Source organism: Marmota marmota, unplaced genomic scaffold (assembly GCF_001458135.2).
Source record: "Marmota marmota marmota unplaced genomic scaffold, marMar, whole genome shotgun sequence".
NCBI classification, from domain to species: Eukaryota; Metazoa; Chordata; class Mammalia; order Rodentia; family Sciuridae; genus Marmota; species Marmota marmota.
Genome location: NW_025999900.1, coordinates 47855179 through 47864772, shown reverse-complemented (window position 1 = coordinate 47864772; position 9594 = coordinate 47855179). Strand labels below are relative to the sequence as shown.

At 41.2% G+C, this 9594-nt stretch overlaps 1 protein-coding gene across 2 annotated transcripts in view; it reads left to right on the top strand.

The window, feature by feature from the left end:
• Window positions 1–1905: 1905 nt before the first annotated feature.
• Ston2 (stonin 2) overlaps window positions 1906–9594 on the top strand; it is a 133880-nt gene continuing 126191 nt past the window's right edge. For both annotated transcript variants that reach the window (XM_048799126.1, XM_048799125.1), the window contains exon 1: window positions 1906–1916. The gene's annotated coding sequence lies outside the window, so the exon portion shown is untranslated. The remainder of the gene's footprint in view (window positions 1917–9594) is intronic.

Here is a 9594-nt window from a genome sequence, read left to right as displayed (position 1 = left end):
AAGTCTTCCATTCCTTTGGTGCTTATGAAAATGTGTTTAAAATTCCAAATTGGATCAGCATTCAGTAAAAAGGTAAAATGCTATCTTTTCAATTTATTCTGGATATGAGGAAAACAGTTTTTGTTTGTTTTTTTTGTTGTTGTTGTTGTTTTTTTCTCACGAGGATGGGGAGTTGGTGTCGGAATCACACAAAGAATTGTGGTTCAAGCAGACAGCTCCAGTGATCTAGCCAACCAACATCCCTAGCTCAGCTAATAAAGAGGAAGCTGCACGTCCTGTCACTATTTAAAATTCAAATCTTAGGCTCACCCTAAGCCAGGGCAGGGCAGGGAACTTGATTGACAGCCTTACTAAAACTATGGGCATTGCAGGAGGAAAAGAGAATTAAGGAGCTGAAGCCCAAAGAAAGAGAAAGGGGATTCAAAGCAGTCAAAATTCATAGGTTCAGGCTGGGGATATAGCTCAGTTGGTAGAGTGCTTGCCTTGCATGCACAAGGCCCTGGGTTCAATACACACACACACACACAAAAAAAAAAAATTCCATTACAAACACCATATTTATTTTGTGCTCTATCTTATACCCTTTTATTCCATCAGGGATACTCATTCAAGAACCCAGAAAGTCCAGAGCTATAAATGAGGGAGATCAAGTCTTTTCCTAGAGGAGCTGACTATCTAGCTGAAGACCAGATACACTAACAAACACACCAGCCTATAAACTTAAGAGACTGAGATCTAACCAAGTACAATCGAAAACACTTAGCAAAAAAAAAAAGGGGGGGGGGGGCATAAGTGAATCCAAACCGTGGGTCTCTTCTTGATTTCTCTGTCTGAGATAGAAGAATGTGTTGCATTTATTCTCAACTTTTCCAGTAGGAGAATACTTTTTAAATTTCAGGAACCTCCATGTTACAGTTGTTACATTTTAATATGTTCGGTTAATGAACAAGGAAGGACCACAAAAGCATTTGCCATCCCCTCGCAATAACCTTAAAGTCCACCAGGGAGCGTCAGTGCAATATTTTTACCCTCTTGTCTAACTACCAGTTTGTGTATGGGACTGCTAATAATTCACCTAACTTGTTGATAGTTCTCCCTCAACCACTAGTGATGGAGGGATAGACTTTGAATAGCCATACTGGTGATATCTATGGGCTCAAAGAGAAGTACCGACTTTGGAATCTGAAGATCTGGTTCCAGTTCTGCTTCTGTGTTTGGTGGCTGAGTGATGATAGTCGCTGATTTCAAGTTGTGATAATGGGCACAGTAATAACCATGCCCTGCCATTCTTTTGCTGCAACTCCCAAGCCTCTATGAGTGTCCACAAAGAAGCCATTTCACCTTCCCTGAGTCTTTGTCCAGAATTCCCCTCTCTGTACCCTCCCTACCTCCCAACTCATTCCTCCAGTGCCCTAGCTCTGCAGGCAGAGATCAGAGCCCCAATCTGGAACAATGGGAGGGACTCAGGGCATAATTCAAGGTGGGTAAAGAAGTTTCTTAGTGAGCAGTTAACAATAAGGATAAGTGCTCCTTTGGGAAGCAGACCATAGATGTCCCACAATTGTTTGTTTCTTGTTCCCTATAAATATCCTCCAAGTAAAATAAAAGGTCCAGATCTTCACTGTCTGCTACAAGAGTCACCCAGTCTATGTGGCTACTGAACACTTAAAATGTCACCAGTTCAAGTTGAGCATGCTGCAAGTGTAAAATTCATACCAGTTTTCAAGATTTAACATGAAAAATAGGTGTAGAATATTGTCTTCGTGTGTTCCGGCTGCTATAACAAAGTACCATCAACTGGGTGGCTTATAAACCATCGAAATTGATTTGTCTCAGTTCTGTAGGCTGGGAAGGACAAAATTGAAGCCCCAGCAGATTCTGAGCCTGGAGAAGGCCCACTTTTTGGTTCAGAGGTGGTGGCTTATCTCTGCATCCTCCTGTGATAAAAGGGATGAGAGAGATATGTCTCAGGCCTCTGTTACAATAGCACTAATCCTATTCATGAGGGCTCCGATCTCATGACCTAATCCCTGCCCCCTTCCAAAACCAACTGTGACCTTGGTGATTAAGTTTCAACGTATGACTTTGGAGCCAGTGTCATGCCTGTAATCCCAGCAACTCAGGAGGCAGAAGCAAAAAGATCAAACATTTGAATCAGCCTCAACAATTTAGCAAGGTCCCATCTCAAAATTGAAGAAATTTTTAAAAGGAGGAGCTGGAGCTGGAGCTCAGTGCTACAGCACCCCTGGGTTCAATCTCCAGTATGGCAAAATACAAAAACAAAAACTTATGACTTTGTCAGGGTACAAATATTCAGACAATAGTAAATTATTTTTGGTATGCATGGTACTGGGATCTTAATTCACGGATGCCCAACCACTCTGCTATGCTTCTTTTTGATCTTTATCTTGAGACAAGGTCTCACTGAGTTGCTAAGGCTAGCCCTGAATTTGTAATCCTCCTGCTCAGTCTCCCATGTTGCTGGAATTATAGGCTTTGGCCACTGGATGCCAGGCAATATTTTTTATTAATAATTTTTATTTGATTATGTTGAAATAATATTTTTATATCAGATTAAGTAAAATATATTATTAAAATTAATATGGCTGCTGAACATTTCAAATGATGTATGTGGCTCATATTTTTATTGGATATTACAGGTCTTTACTATATAGGTTTTAAGTTTCTGTCTTGGAGCCAAGGCTGTAGCTCAGTGGTAGAGCATGCGCTTAGCATGTTCAAGTCCCCTGGGATCAATTCCCAGCACTACCACCACACACACAAAAAAGTTTGCATCTCTCTCTCCCTCTCTCTCTTTTCCTCTCTCTTATGAGAGATGAACAACCATTGAAAAGGCAAGGAATTTTCCCTAAGGATCACCTAAGATATTTATAAAAAGTGAAAAGATTTCTAATAACCCCTGCCCCTACTCCCACCCCCACATACACCTTGAGAAATTCTCATTCAGCAGATCTGAGGTGAGACTTGTCAATGTCTAAGTTTGCAAAATGCCCCTAAGATTCTGGTTTTCAGAGAAGTTTAAGAGATACTAAATAATTGAAAAAATATGTAACTACATGGAAATGATATCCAAGATAGCAACTGAAATAATATTCCGTGATAAGACATGATGACATAGGTATGTATGTATGTGTAGAAACACACATATGCATATTTGTGTAGAAAAAGTTCTGGAAGGATGCTAGCTCAGCTGCTCTTGCCTCTGGGAAGTCTAAGGGGAAGAAAAGGTGCACTTTCCATTTTTACTTGCATACTTAAGGGTTTGCTTACACATATTTGAGGGAGGATTTGTGATTTCGTCAGTTCCCAAGGGTTTGGGGGAGGGTGAGCGGGGCTGTCATTTTCACTCACAGCCAAGGCCACCAGCCCAGAGGCAATACCTTAGTACAGGGCTGGAACCATGGTCCCTCTCAGGAGCCCCAGCCAGCCTGCAGCCCCTCCCTCTACAGTCCCTGATGCAGGGGGAGCCCCGACTTGGGAAGAAAGCTTTCCAGATCATGGCTTGGCCAGCCACATAGCCAGAACTATGAGGTCACCCAGCACAGCTGCAAACTATTTCAAGGAAACAGGTGGTGTCTCTGACCTCTTCCAGACTGGGAGTTTGCTGGGAGAGGCCTCTTTCAATGGTGTCCTGTAAGGCCAGCCACAGAGGCCTCTGGGGCTGGGAAAGGGAAGCTCAGGGTAACAGGGTATCCTCAGGGGATGGTAGATAGTACTTGCTCCAAAACCCAAGTCTCAACCCTGGCTGCACATTCATTCACTGGGAAAGCCTTGGAAATGCTGGGCTGGAACTGTAACACCAGACGAATAGGATCACTTCTGAGCCCAGGCCCAGGCATCAACATTTTTGACAGCTCCCAAGAGATTCAAAAGTGCAGTCATAGTTAAGCCCTCCCATCTAACCTCTGCAACCTAAGTCCGGGGACCCTCAGCCTTACCTGGAAGCTTGTTGGAAATGCAAAATCTCAGGCTCCACCCTAGCCCTAGAGAATCAGGATCTGTGTTCCAACAAGATCCCCCGATTTTCCTGCGCTTTGGGAATTGAAAACACTGCTACTTTAGCCACTGGGGGTGGGGATGAACACACTGGCTCTGTGCTGGGGGCTTGCAGACTGGGTAAAATGCTAGCTAGATCCTTCACTTCTCTGAGATGCATTTGCCTTATTGATATAATGAAGATAATAAAACTTTCCTCTTAAATTATGGTTTGATGATGCCCCTGGAGCACTTAATCCTTAGCACTCAGTGAATGTGAGCTCCTATTTTGAGAGGATCATTACTGTGTGTAATCCTGAAACACAACCTGTTCAGTTGGCCAGCCTGGTATGAGCCTGTACTGGCCATGTTTCTCATCTGGGTCGCCCCCTACCCCATCTTGCCAGCTTCAAATGTCTTTTCTCTCCAGGGGCTTATACATGGGGATCAGAAAGTCCATGGCTGGATCCACACTGTCTCCAATTCAAAAGCTGTTTTTTCCTGTTGAAATCATGTGATTACTCCATCGTTAGGAAAAGAAAAACAATAAAAGGGTGTAGGTTCTCGTAATTGCTGTGGAAGCTGCAAATGTGGAGTGTTTCTGTGCCAGCTGGAGAGAAGGGCTTGTGGTTGGGATGTGCCAAGTCCCTGCCTCCCAGGCTTCTTGGTTGCAGTTCAATTCTGGATTGAGAGTCAGAGAAGCTGTGTAGGCGGCCTCGTGACAATTTGGGGATGGTCCACTGATAACGATGAGCAGCGGACAAGAGCTTTCTCCAACAATAGTACTTTTATAAAAAGCTCTTTTTTTATTTACTTAGCAAACATTAAGCATTTTCCAATCCTAAGCATTCCACTACTATCTTGATTCATCATCAAAGTAACCCTTCTGAGGCTAGAATGAGCTCATTTTGTAGGCAAGAAACAGGCTCAGAGATGTTTGAGTCCAGGGTTAAATAGCTGTGGAGTGACAGAATCGGGATTCATGCAGAGTCCACAGCCCATTCTGGACCATTCTATTGTATTGGACTGTTCTCAACCCAGGAATACCTGGCTTTAGAGGACCTTCCTAGTTAAATATTGAATTGTTTGTGCAATGTTGTGCTTTTTCCTCTTAGTGTTGAGAGGGGGACTATCTAAGTTACTCTCTGTTCCTTTGTCGCCTGAGAGAGAGGATATTAATCCACTACGAACTACTGTTTTGTATTTTATACACTATAATAGGTTAAAATCATCTCCCTTACTTCCTTCCACCTTTCCATTCAATAATCATTTACTGAGGACGTCAGAAATGGATGAGTAAAAAGGAGAGATGTATCTTGTTGTGAGGGACAGGAGTGTGTCAGAATGAATCCTGGCTGCAGGGGAGTGGAAAAATACTTTGTGGTTTTATAGAGCATAAAGGAATTTCAGGCAAAGGCACAAAGCTGGCTTTTATCTCCCTGCTCTTTTTTATTTGTTTATTTTCAATCACTAAAATACAGACTCCTCGAAATAAAATTTAATTGGGATTTTTCAGAATGGACTTGGTTTTAATATCATTACTATGGTTTTTGTTGTTATGGTGGTGCTGGGAATTGAATCCAGAGCCTTGCACATGCTGGCAAGTGCTATACATTTAACTACACCTGCAGGCCCCAAACTTGATTTTGAATTTCAAATGAGTTCAAAATAATGATTTTATAGCATCTAATAATTCTCATCACCACGCACCAAGCACTGTCCTAAACACTTAATCAACTCACTCAGTGCTATTTTTGTGTCTCCTTACCATGTTTTAAGTTGCCCAGTGAATGTCTTCATTCCTTCTATCCACAGCACCCAGGACTGTTGTGGCACTAAGTAAGAGCTCAAGCAGAATTTATGTAACAAATGAATCCTGCCATGGGAATACCATGTTATGGAGAATACCTAGAAAATCTAGAAAATCATTGCATTCTATATTATATTAGTTTCAAGTTCAACAAAAGTTCACAGAAGGGAAATACCAACATGAGCCAAAGATGTATTGAAAGACTTAAAGATGTTACAAGTCTTGAGTTGGAAATAAGAAATCTAAATATGGATTCTTCAACACTACTTCAGCATCTTAGCAGAAAGATTTCCCACTTGGAAGAATAATGGGTGGTGGATGTTGGAGGGAAGGAATTAGGTCCTTGTAAGGGATTTCTTCTGTCCCATCTACCTCCTAACCTCAATACCAACCTTTTTGATTTGGGCTGACATTGTCTATAATCTTAGCATGTTCCACAAAGTGACTATGCCATAAATATTTGTGGAGTGACAGAACTTTGTCATAAAGACAAAACTAAACCCTGAATTATAGACTAACATTCATTAAGAATTCATAGAAAGGAGAAGGATGGGTGTGGTAACCTCTTACTGAAGGATTTCTAGTAGATACAGAGTTCGGCTGGGCTGTGGGACATAAAAACACAGGTTCTCCCTCTCCCATGCCCCCTAATGTTTTTCCAAATTGCCAGTTAAAGTGGCCCTAGTCCTCTAGAACAGCTAACACTACAGTGCAATTATTAATGGCTATTCAAATTTTGATACAACTTTAAATTCCTTTTTTTTTCAAGTTTTGCAACTAACCATATTTCAATGTCCAATAGCCACACGTGTCTAGTAGCTGCCATATTGAATACCTCAGATGAAGAATATTTCCATCACCATAGACTGTTCAGTTGAACAACACAGATATAGGGAGTAAATCTACTCTGAACTGCTAAAGGTGCAAGTATGAGAGTGAAAGAGACATATTTAACTGCTTTTCACAGACTAAGCAAAATTCCTCCACCTTCTATACTTTTAGCTATCATACCTAAGTACTTAATTAGCACTTTCCCAGTAACAGTTCCTACACTCTCAGGTTGTAGGATGTGTACATTTTGTTTTTTCCAATCCAGTGGTTTTTAGTACATTCACAAATTTATGTAACTATAACCATTATCTCTACTTACAGAACATTTTCATCACCTCAAAAGGAAACCTTGTTTCCATTAAGCAGTTACTCTCCATTAAGCAGTTACTTTGCCTTTTCCTATCCCTAGCAAATCACTAACTGGCTTTCTGTCTTTATGGATTTCAGATAAAAGGAATTATATACACATCGTGTCCTTTTGTTTCTGGCTTCTTTTACTTAGCGTAATGCTTTTAAGATTCATCTACATGGTAGCATGTATCAATCAGAACTTAATTAGTTTTTATGACCGGCATGGTTTGGATGTGAGGTGTCCCCCAAAAGCTCATGTGTGAGGCAATGCAAGAAGGTTCAGAGGAGAAAGGATTGGGTTAAGAGTCTTAACCCAATCAATGATTTAATCCCCTGATGGGAATTAACTGAGTGGTAATTTAAGTGGTAGGGTGTGGCTGGAGGAGGTGGGAATGGAGGCGTGGCTCTGGTGTTTTGTATCTGGAAAGTACAATCTCTCTGTGTTTCTTGATCACCAATGATGTGAGCTGCTTCTCTCTGCCACACTCTCTGCTAGGATGTTCAGCCTCATCTCAGGCCCGAAGAAATGGAGCCAGCCTTTGATGGATTAAGACCTCTGAAACCGTGAGCCCTCAAATAAACTCTTCCTCCTCCACAGTTGTGCTGATCAGGTCCTTTAGTCACAGCAGTGAAAAAGCTGACTAAAACAATGACTGAGTAATATTCCACTATATCAGTCCATGGCTTTTTTTTCTTTGCATTTTTCAGCTATTATGAGTAATGATGTAATAAATATTCATGTACAAGTTTTTGAATGGGCATATGTTTCCACTTCTCTTGGATATATACCTAGGAGTCAGAATTTCTGGGTTATATGATAACTCTAAGTTTAACTTTTTGAGGAACTGCCAAACAGTTTTGTGAATCAGCTATAGCACCTCATCTTGTGTACATATAAGAAAGATCTCATTTTTCTCTTTTCCTGAATGTGTTTTATATACAGGAACAACCTACTCATAGTATTCATAGTTGGATTGAATGGATGATCACCTACATCAAATGTCCATCTACTCTGGAACCGGTGGACGTCCTGTTGAAGACCAGGATAGGGGTGTAGGCCTAGTCTCCTTAATACCTGTCAGGTCACCTTATTAGTCTGCCAAGAATTTTAGTCTGTAATTCATGTTTACTGAGTACCTGCTGTGTTCCACTTACTAGCCAAGGTGTTGGGGATTCATTGCTAAGTGATACACAGTTCTGTAGTTGAAAAGATGGTCATATAAGAGCAGATCTCTAGAATGCTGTTGCTCAGTGCCTGGGATAGTTAGTGAAGGCCTGAGTTAGGGGTTATCAAAAGAAGAAATGTGATGCAGGAGGCAGAACTAAGTAAAGAATTTTTTTTAGATAAGGCAGTGGATAGACCTAAATACATGCACCCACACGAACATTCCAGAGGTTTGTCTTGGGAATCCAGATTGTTCTTTCACTCATCATCCTTGGACTGAGCTTAGTGCAATGCAACTGAATTGAGCAGTGAGCCACATCGTTATGGGGCAGTCTCATTCTTTGGCTGAAACAAGCTGTCTGTTCTCCTTTGGAATGATGGCATGATCAATTCAAATGGAACTTCTGCTTTAGCAAAAGCCACAGCAATGAGTCCAGGAGCAATGGCATACACCTGTAATCCCAGCTACTTGGGAGGCTGAGGAAGGAGGATCCACAAGTCCAGGGCAGCCTGGACAACTTAGTAAGACCCTATCTCTAGTAAAAAATAAAAAAGGGCTGGGGATACAAATGTAGAGTGACCCTGGATTCAATCCCCAGTACCATAAAGAAAGAAAAAAAGAAAACCTCACAACTATGAAAAGTTAGCAACTAGAATTATGTATTCCTGGTTTGATGTCTTCTTGTGCTTCTGACACTGGAAGAGGGATGCATGTGGAAGGATTGTCCTCATATGGCCTCCACCTTGTTATTCTCTGGTGTTCCAACAAGGTGAGGCTCAACCCATTGCCTAGTTGGTTCATCTTTTCAATACAAATGAATTAATTGTTTGTTCATTGATATAAACTAGAGAAAATGGAACTCGAGGGTCTTGGGCTGCTCACAGTACATGACTTTTAAGCTCATCCTAAGGTAGAAGACAAGACTTTCAGACTAGGGCAAGCTGGTTTTCACTTGAGTCTTTAAGTGCTTGTCTACCAATCCAAAATTTCCACTGCAAGTTCTATTAGCATAGAATAGAACTAGGAAGAAATATCTGCAGAAAAATTATTTCTTATGCTATGTTATTTACTTCTACTTATTGCCTATAGGTGTTCAGAGGGGATGCCTTTCAGAGTGGCAGAACAAAGGCCTGGTGACATAGCAGTTGGATTTATTTTTTAGAAGGATTCAGTTCAAGTGGGTGAAAATCTTGGGAGGGCTAAAGAATTACAGGGGCAGAGACTGGAAGATGGGAACAATGATCATCCCTCACACTCCCTTTCTGGTCCAGTTGTGCCTCTCCAAACAGTATGGAGTGACTGTTGTTGTCTTTCAGATGAAAATCTCTCTATGCTCATACCTAGAGTCACTTGAATACATGCCTCACAGTACATAAGGACGTCCTTAGAAAGCTGTTTCCTGTATTTCTTTATATATATATATATATATATATATATATA